This window comes from Sus scrofa, chromosome 2 (genome assembly GCF_000003025.6).
Source record: "Sus scrofa isolate TJ Tabasco breed Duroc chromosome 2, Sscrofa11.1, whole genome shotgun sequence".
NCBI classification, from domain to species: domain Eukaryota; kingdom Metazoa; phylum Chordata; class Mammalia; order Artiodactyla; family Suidae; genus Sus; species Sus scrofa.
This window is the reverse complement of record NC_010444.4, coordinates 68406406-68415936: the sequence shown is the minus strand read 5'-3', so window position 1 is coordinate 68415936 and position 9531 is coordinate 68406406.

The following is a 9531-nucleotide window of genomic DNA, read 5'->3' as shown; positions in this document are numbered from 1 at the left end:
TTTTTTGCTGTTGGGTTGTATAAGTTGCTTATATATTCTAGAGATTAAGCCCTTGTCAGTTGCATCATTTGAAACTGTTTTCTCCCATTCTGTAAGTTGTCCTTTTGTTTTCTTTTGGGTTTCCTTTGCTGTGCAAAAGCTTTTCAGTTTGATGAGGTCCCATGGGTTTATGTTTGCTCTAATTTCTATTGCTTTGGGAGACTGACCTGAGAAAATATTCATGATGTTGATGTCAGAGAGTGTTTTGCCTAGGTTTTCCTCTAGGAGGTTGATGGTGTCCTGTCGTATATTTAAGTTTTTCAGCCATTTGGAGTTTATTTTTGTGCATGGTGTGAGGGTGTGTTCTAGTTTCATTGCTTTGCATGCAGCTGTCCAGGTTTCCCAGCAATGCTTGCTGAATAGACTTTCTTTTTCCCATTTTATGTTCTTGCCTCCCTTGTCAAAGATTAATTGACCATAGGTGTCAGGGTTTATTTCCGGATTCTCTATTCTGTTCCATTGGTCTGTCTGTCTGTTTTGATACCAGTACCACACTGTTTTGATGACCGTGGCTTTGTAGTATTTCTTGAAGTCTGGGAGAGTTCTGCCTCCTGCTTGGTTTTTGTTTCTCAGGATTGCTTTGGCGATTCTGGGTCTTTTGTGGTTCCATATAAATGTTTGGATTGTTTGTTCTAGTTCTGTGAAAAATGTCCTGGGTAATTGGATAGGGATTGCATTGAATCTGTAGATTGCTTTGGGTAGTATGGCCATTTTTACAATATTGATTTTCCCAATCCAGGAACATGGAATATCTTTCCATTTCTTTACATCTTCTTTGATTTCTTTCTTTTTTTTTTTTGATTAAAGTTTTATAGTTCTCGGCATATAGGTCCTTTACCTCCTTGGTCAGGTGTATTCCGAGGTATTTGATTTTGTGAGGTACAATTTTAAAAGGTATCGTATTTTTGTATTCCTTTTCTAATGTTTCATTGCTGGTATACAGAAATGCAACTGACTTCTGAATGTGAATCTTCTATCCTGCTACTTTGCTGAATTTATGAATCAGTTCAAGGAGTTTTGGGGTTGAGTCCTTAGGGTTTTCTAGGTATAGTATCATGTCATCTGCATACAGTGACAGTTTGATCTCTTCTCTTCCTATATGGATGCCTTTTATTTCTTTTGTTTGTATAATTGCTGTGGCTAGGACTTCCAAAACTATTTGAAGAGCAGTGGTGAGAGTGGGCATCCCTGTCTTGTTCCAGATTGGAGTGAGAAGGCTTTCAGTTTTTCCCCATTGAGGATTATATTTGCTGTGGGTTTCTCATAAATGGCTTTGATTCTATTCAGGAATGTTCCCTCTATACCCACTTTGGCGAGGGTCTTGATCATGAATGGATGTTGGACTTTGTCAATGCTTTTTCTGCGTCTATTGAGATGATCATATGATTTTTGACTTTTTTTTTGTTAATGTGGTGTATGATGCTGATTGATTTGCGTATGTTGAACCATCCTTGTGAACCTGGGATGAACCCAACCTGGTCATGGTGTATAATTTTTTTGATATGTTGTTGGATTCGGTTGGCTAAGATTTTGTTGAGAATTTTTGCATCTATATTCATCAGTGATATTGGCCGATAGTTTTCTTTTTTGGTGGTATCTCTGCCTGGTTTTGGAATGAGGGTGATGGTGGCCTCATAGAAAGTCTTTGGGAGTGTTCCTTCTTCTTCAACCTTTTGAAAGAGTTTAAGGAGAATGGGCACCAATTCCTCTTTATATGTTTGATAGAATTCATCTGTGAAGCCATCTGGTCCTGGACTTTTATTTGTAGGGAGTGATTTTATGACCTCTTCAATTTCATTTCTAGTGGTCGGTCTGTTCAGCTGGTCTGTTTCTGCTTGATTCAGTTTTGGCAGGCTGTAAGATTCTAGAAAATTGTCCATTTCTTCCAGATTGTCAAACTTGTTGCCGTAGAGTTGTTCATAGTATTCTCTTATGGTTTTTTGTATTTCTGCTGTATCCGTTGTGATTTCTCCTTTTTCATTTATAATTTTTGTTATTTGGGTTCCTTCTCTCTTCTTTTGAGTGAGTCTGGCCAGGGGTTTGTCAATTTTGTTCACCTTTTCAAAGAACCAGCTCTTGGTTTTATTCATTTTCTCTATTGTTTTTTGAGTCTCTATTTTATTGATTTCTTCTTTGATCTTTATAATTTCCTTCCTTCTGCTGACTTTAGGACTTCTTTGTTCTTCTTTTTCTAATTCGTTTAGGTGGAGGGTTAAGTTGTCAATTTGGGATCTTTCTTCTTTTGTGAGAAAGGCCTGGATTGCTATAAATTTCCCTCTGAGCACTGCTTTCACAGCATCCCATAGATTTTGAGAGGTTGTGTCTTCACTATCATTTGTTTCAAGGTAGTTTTTAATTTCCTTCTTGATTTCCTCATTGACCCATTGGTTTTTTAGTAGCATGTTGTTTAGTCTGCATGGAGTAGGTTTTTTCTCTTTCCTTTTCCCATGGTTGATTTCCAATTTCATGGCATTGTGGTCAGAGAAGATACTTGAGATAATTTCTATGCTCCTAAATTTATTGAGGTTCGCTTTGTGTCCCAATATGTGGTCGATTCTTGAGAATGTTCCATGAGCATTTGAGAAGAATGTGTATTCTGATTTTTGTGGATGTAGTGTCCTGAAGATATCAATGAAGTCTACCTTTTCTATTGTTTCCTTTAGGATCTCTGTTGCTTTATTGGTTTTCTGTCTAGAGGATCTGTCCATTGATGTGAGGGGGGTATTTAGGTCTCCTACTATGATTGTATTCTCATCCAGATCTCCCTTTATGTCTGTTAATATTTGTTGTATGTATCTGGATGCTCCTGTATTTGGGGCATATATGTTGACGATAGTAACATCCTCTCCTTGGATGGATCCCTTAATCATTAAATAGTGTCCTTCTTTGTCTTTCTTTATGTCTTTTGTTTTAAAGTCTATTTTGTCTGATATGAGCATTGCGACTCCTGCTTTTCTGTCATGTCTATTGGGTGAAATATTTTTCCCTACCCTTTCACTTTCAATGTATATGTATCCTTTGTCCTAAGGTGAGTTTCTTACAGGCAGCATATTGAAGGTTTTTGCCTTTTTATCCACTCAGCCACTCTGTGTCTTTTGATTGGGGCATTCAGTCCATTGACATTTAAGGTGATAATTGATAGATGATTATTTATTGCCATTTTGAACCTCGTGTTCCAGTTGATTCTATGGTTCTCCATTCTTCTTTTTTTTTTTTTTTTTTGGTTGGACGGTCTCCTGTTATTATCTGTTTGTTTTATTTTTTTTTTCATTTTTTGCAAATGCAGTATTTGGTTTTGGCTTGTGGTTGCCCTGTTTTATAAGTATGCTAACCCCTTCCCATAATTGTGTGTTTTAGCCTGATGGTCGTGTAAGTTCAAACACTTCATTATTATATTAAAATTAAGAAGAGAAACATACAAAAAAACAAAAAGGGTTATTTATTTCCTAATATCCCTTGCCCACAGTTTATGGTTTTGATGACTCTTTTTTATTTTAAATTTTATTTTGTTTGAGGCCTGTTCATGATTAAATCTGTATGCTGGCTTATTTGAGTGACTGCTCTCTGATTGCGGTTTCCTCAGTCCTAGTTCTTCCTCTTCTTCTTTTTTTTTTCTTTTCTTTTTTCTTCCCTTTCCTTCCTTTCTTTTCGGTTTCGAGAAGCCCTTTCAATATTTCTTTTAACCTGGGTTTTGTGTTGCTGTATTCTTTAAGTTTTTGTTTGTTGGGAAAAATTTTTATTTCCCCTTCTATTTTAAATGATATTCTTGCTGGATAGAGTATTCTAGGTTGCATATTTTTTCCTTTTAGCGCTTTAAATGTCTCTTGCCATTCCCTCCTGGCCTGTAGTGTTTCTGTAGAGAAATCAGCTGATATTCTTATGGGGGTTCCCTTGTAGGTAACATTCTGGTTTTCTCTTGCTGCCTTTAGGATCCTCTCTTTATCACTAACTTTTGCCATTTTTATTATGATGTGTCTTGGTGTGGGTCTGTTTGGGTTCAGTTTGTTTGGGGCCCTCTGTGCTTCCTGTATCTTGAACCCAGTATCCTTTAGATTTGGGAAGTTTCCATTGATAATTTCTTCAAATATATTTTCCATTCCCTTATCTTTTTCTACTCCTTCTGGAATTCCTATTATACATAGATTGGCCCGATTTATATTATCCCATAGGTCTCTTATATTGGTTTCATGTTTTTTCATTTGGTTTCCTGTCTGCTGACCGGATTGAGTGATTTCCATTATTCTATCTTCCATATCACTGATTCGCTCTTCTGCATTATTCATTCTGGTTTTTACTGCCCCTAGTTCAGTTTGCATCTCTGCAAATGAATGTTCTAGTTTTTCTTGGCTCCTCCTTATATTTTCTAGTTCCTTTCTGAGGGTATCTGCATTACTGTTCATATCTTCTCTGAATTCCTTCAGTATTTTCACTATTTCTCTTTTGAACTCCAGGTCTGTCTGACTGCAGAGATCTGTGTCAGTGTTGACTGTTTTAGGTGAGTTCTCCTGTTGGTTTGACTGGGGGTGGTTTCTCAGCTTCTTCATCTTGCTTGTTGTTTTCTTTCTCCTGAGGGAGTTGTACTCTCCGTTATCGGGCAGTGTTTGCCTTGTCACTGCCGTGGAATGTTTCCTGAGGGCTGGCGTTGTTGGTCAATCTCTTTTGAGGCAGTGTGGCTTTTCTGGAGTGTTGATGGGGCTAACAGTGTTTCTTTGAAGCAATGGAGGACTTCCTGTGGGCAGACATGACTGGGAGGTCCACACCACGAAGGTAGCAGATTTCACTTGGTCATGCAGAGCTTGCTCTGGTGTTTTTAGGCTGTGGCGTTCTTGCAGGAGGTTGGCAGTGTTGGGCAGCTGCTCCTCAGGAGTGTAGCGCTCCCTGGGGGCTGGAGCGGCTATCTGGGTCACTGAGAACCTAAGAAGCTCTTCCCTAGGGCAGCCCAACTCAGAAGGGCGACCTGAGAATATAGGCATATCTTTTCACAGTCTGGCTAAACTTGTTGTAGCTTTTCTGGGCTGCAGGGGGTCCTGCCTGCAGCTGGCAGTCCTATGCAGCTGATCCCCTGTAGCTCGGCACCCCTGGGGGGCTTGGGGTACCAGGGCCACTGAATACTCAAGAGGCTCCTCCCCAGGGCAGCCCAATTCAGAAAGACTGTCTGAGATCTTTTCACAGCCCGGCCAGGCTTGTTGCAGCTTTTCTGGGCTGCATGGGGTCCTGCCTGGAGCTGGCAGTCCTATGCAGCTGATCCACTAGGGCACCCCCTGGGGGCTTGGGCAGCTAGCAGGGCCGCTGAATACCCAAGAGGCTCCTCCCCAGGGCAGCCCAACTCAGAAAGACCGTCCGAGAATTAGGCTGATTTTTCATGGACTGGCTAGGCTTGTTCTAGCTTTTCTCGGCTGCAGGACTTTCCTTGGGGGCTGGTGGTGTTTGGTGCTGCTGTGCGGAGGTGTAGCTCCTCCAAAGGGCAAGCAGGCCTATGCAGGGACAGCCCCTGTGGTGGTAGGCTTCAGGCAATTATTGGGGCCAGCCCTCCTGATGGCAGGCAGCCCCAGGTCCTGCGAGAACATAGCGGGTGGTGGGGGTGGGGGGAGGGGATGCACTGGGAAGCACAGCTTTCTGCTAGCTAGCGGGCCTGTAAGCTTGCTGTGGCGTGGAGGTATTCTGTGGGGACCCACCCCTTCTTCTCTCCCCTCCCCAGCACGGGGGCAGACCAGGCTCTTCTCCCAGGTTCCCTCTGATGCGGCTTTCCACTTCCCCGCCCCTAGAGTATTGTTCCCTTCCTCTGTGACTGCTTTGTTTTCTAGTCTCCCAGGCAGTCTCTGCCCAGTCAAATTTGACAGACCATTTTCTAGACCTCCCTAGCAGTCTCCGCTCTGCCCTGCCCCCCTAACCCTTGCCGGGAACTAACCTCCAGAGCCGAGGACTTGGTGCCCAGCCCCCACCCAGGCGTCTTAATTTTTGGTGACTGTGCCCGTAGTTCAGATGGTCTGTTCAGTTCTTGATCGGCTTTTCAGTACTCCAACTTACTGCTACACTCTTCTCTGCATCTGGAGATTCCTCCGGTTCGTTTGATCTTTCCCCCAGTAGGTGACTTTCCAGGGTGCGGGATCCCTTTCTCCTCCTCAGTTCCCTTTTCGGGAGCACCCGTCCCGCTCGGATTCACCTTCTCTCACTCTCCTCTTTTCTCCCATTCTGCCCAGTAATGTCACGAACTTCTTGCCGTTATTGGAGTTTAGGTTCTTCTGCCAGCGATTTGTTGCTGTTCTGTGTGAGTTATTTGTTCTGTAGATGTGCTTTTTTTGTTGTATTTGTGGGAGAGAGTGAGCATGTCCCCCTACTCTTCCGCCATCTTGTCCGCCGTCTAATTCTTCAGTAGGAACTTTGTCTCTCTTATTTCCTCTGGAAGAAAAGAATACTTGGTCTAGAACATCAAGTTTTCAGCAATCCAGGTTCAAAATCAAGGGGCTTCAGCCAACATTTACTCTTTTCCTTTCCCACTCTCTTTGCTTGGGAATATTTTGCTTTCTTTCCAACCTCAAGGAGTGAGGTATGAGTGAGAAGCTTGAACTTGATAGGAGTGCGTGGTGTACTTGTGAAATCTGCTGGCGCTCTTTCCAGGTGGATTTGGGAGTGGTAGATGGATGGAGGAAAGTCCCAGATTCTCTGTCTCATCCTGCCCAGCATCTCGGGATTCATGTTGCCCTGACCAGCACTTTCAGCTGCTCTTTCCAGAAGCCCTCAAGAGCTATAGGGCTGGAGTATCTGTGTTCGCAGAGTCCGGATTTGGAGCAGTTCCCTCTCAAGGCCTTCCCTCCCACTCCGGGGCTCAGAAGACTATCCTTTCTTTCTTTCTTTCTTTTTTTTTTTGGTCTTTTTAGGGCCACACATGCAGCACATGGAGGTTCCCAGGTCTAATCAGAGCCACAGCTGCCAGCCTATACCACAGCCACAGCAACGCCAGATCCTTAACCCACTGAGCTAGTCCAGGGATCAAACCTTTGTCCTCATGGATGCTAGTCAGGTTCGTTTCTGCTGAGTGATGATGGGAACGCCCAAGACTATCATTTCTGATGCCAGAAGACAGTGGTGAGGCTAGATGGGGAGAGGGGCCCTTGGTCACTCTTTTCCCAGTTGTCCTACAGATCATTAGAGACTTGGCTGTCCCCAATTTCAGGAAGGGAGAGCTGAATCCGGAAGCTGAGGGTGGGGGTGGTAAGGAATATTGGCAGACAGCGGGAGAGGTGTGACTAGGGAGAGGTCAGTCAGGGGAAAAGAGAGCTTGAACTAAGAACTGAATCCAAGAGTCAAACAGCCTTTGACCTTGAGATCTCCTTGGATCAGAATGAATGAGCCATACACCACAGATTCTTGGGTGCAGGCAGTGTGGTATGGTTGAAAAAGCACTGGACTTGGGGATTCGGGGGCTGCATTTGAATTCTAAGGCTGCCCCTTGAGAACTACGTGATCTTGGGCAAATAATGTTTCTGAACCTCAGTTTCCTCTTCAGTACTATTCGCACAGGCTTTGGACTCAGACTCTGCCCTTAATCTTGCATGACACTATTACTTAACCTCTGAGCCTCAGATGCCTCATCTGTTTTTGTTGTCATTGTTGTTTTAGGGCCACACCTGGAGCATAGGGAAGTTCCCAGGTGAGGGGTAGAATTGGAGCTGCAGCTACTGCTCTATGACCTATGCTGCAGCTTGTGGCAATGCCGGATCCTTAACCCACTGAGTGAGGCCAGGGATCAAACCTGTATCCTTGTGGACACTTGTAGGGTTGGTAACCCAATTAGCCACAATGGGAACCCCCATCTCATCTATAAAAACAGGGGCAACCTCCCACTCCTGGGCATCTATCCAGAGAAAACCATGACTCGCAAAGACACATGTAGTCCGATGTTCATTGCAGCACTATTTGCAATAGCAAAAACATGGGAACAACCTAAATGTCCATTGAGAAAGGAGTGGATCAAGAAGATGTGGTACATATACCCAATGGAATATTGCTCAGCCATTAAAATGAACAAAATACCAGCATTCTGAGCAATATGGATGGACCTAGAAATTACCATGCTAAGTGAAGTCAGCCATACAATGAGACACCAACATCCAATGCTTTCACTGACATCTGGAACCTGAAAAAAGGACAGACTGAACTTCTTTGCAGAACAGATGCTGACTCACAGACATTGAAAAACTTATGGTCTCTGGAGGAGACAGTTTGGGGGGTGGTGGGATGTGCTTGGGTTGTGGGATGAAAATCCTGTGAAATTAGATTGTGATGATCATTATACAACTACAGATGTGATACATTCATTTGAGTAATAAAAACAAAACAAAACAAAACAAAAACCAAGGGCAACCTTTGGAGTACTAATAAGATAATTGATGGAAGTTGATTTTATGTATAACAGAAAACCAGGGAATAACAATAAATTTGGGGCGGGTGACATGGGTTTGAATTTGCCCCCGGCTAGATATGTAACCTGTCTAAGAAGCAACTCCTCCTCTCTAAGAGGAGCACTGCCTTCTCACGGGGTTCTTGTGGGGCTCCCACGAGATAAGGTGTGGAGGCACATGTACAGTTCTGTACAAATGTGAAGAGTCCCTTTTGTTCTTTGGCTCACCCTCTTGCAAAGGCTGAATAAGTACTGAATTGGCCAAAAGAGGGAGGGTGAGGGAAGGAATGTGAATCTTAGGGGGAGAATCAGAAAACCTCCAATAATCCCTTGTGTTTCTCACACTTCCCATTAGGCCTGAGCTCCTAAGGAATGGCTCACAACCATAGTGGGCAGGGGACATGGGAACGGAAACAGGGCCCACTGCTGTCACACCCCAGCAAGGCATCGAATGTCCTCGTCAGGAGAGGAAAAAAAGAGGGAGTCTTTTAAGTCCCAGCTCCCTCTGTGTCTCCCTCTATGACCTCAACTCCCTTGTGAGACACAAAGCACATCTCCCAGCCACGAGCCAAGAAATGCTGCCTTGCATTCAATGCCCTCCCCCCCCACCCCGCACCTGACTGCCATGTAGCAGATTCAAATATGCTCAGGCTTGAATTCTAGAGAAAAAAGACAGGAGCTCTGTGGTCCCCTCGGGGAGGGCAGCTAACCCCTCATCCAGCCCCACCGGCCAGTTCCCCCACCCCACCCCGGCCCCATGCCCTCTACGTTCCTTTGATAAGTCTGAACTGGGACAGGATGCCAGGGCCCTGCTGGTCTTGGGCTCCAGCAAGAGCCTGGATCATGAGTGCCCTTCTCTTGGGAGCTCAGCCTGTGCAATGTGCCAGGGAAATGTTTCCACAGATTAGTGCCTCCTGGGATGGGACAGCCGTAGCAGGTGGCAGGAATGGGGTAGGGGAGGGAGCAAAGCCCAGGGAGCCCTTGGGAGGAGCCCAAGGACAGAGGTTTTCTTCTCCAGGCTCCAACCTCCAGAACCAGGAGGTCTGGGGGTTCCTCCAAAGCTTCCTGTCTCAGCTGCACCCCTCAGTGAC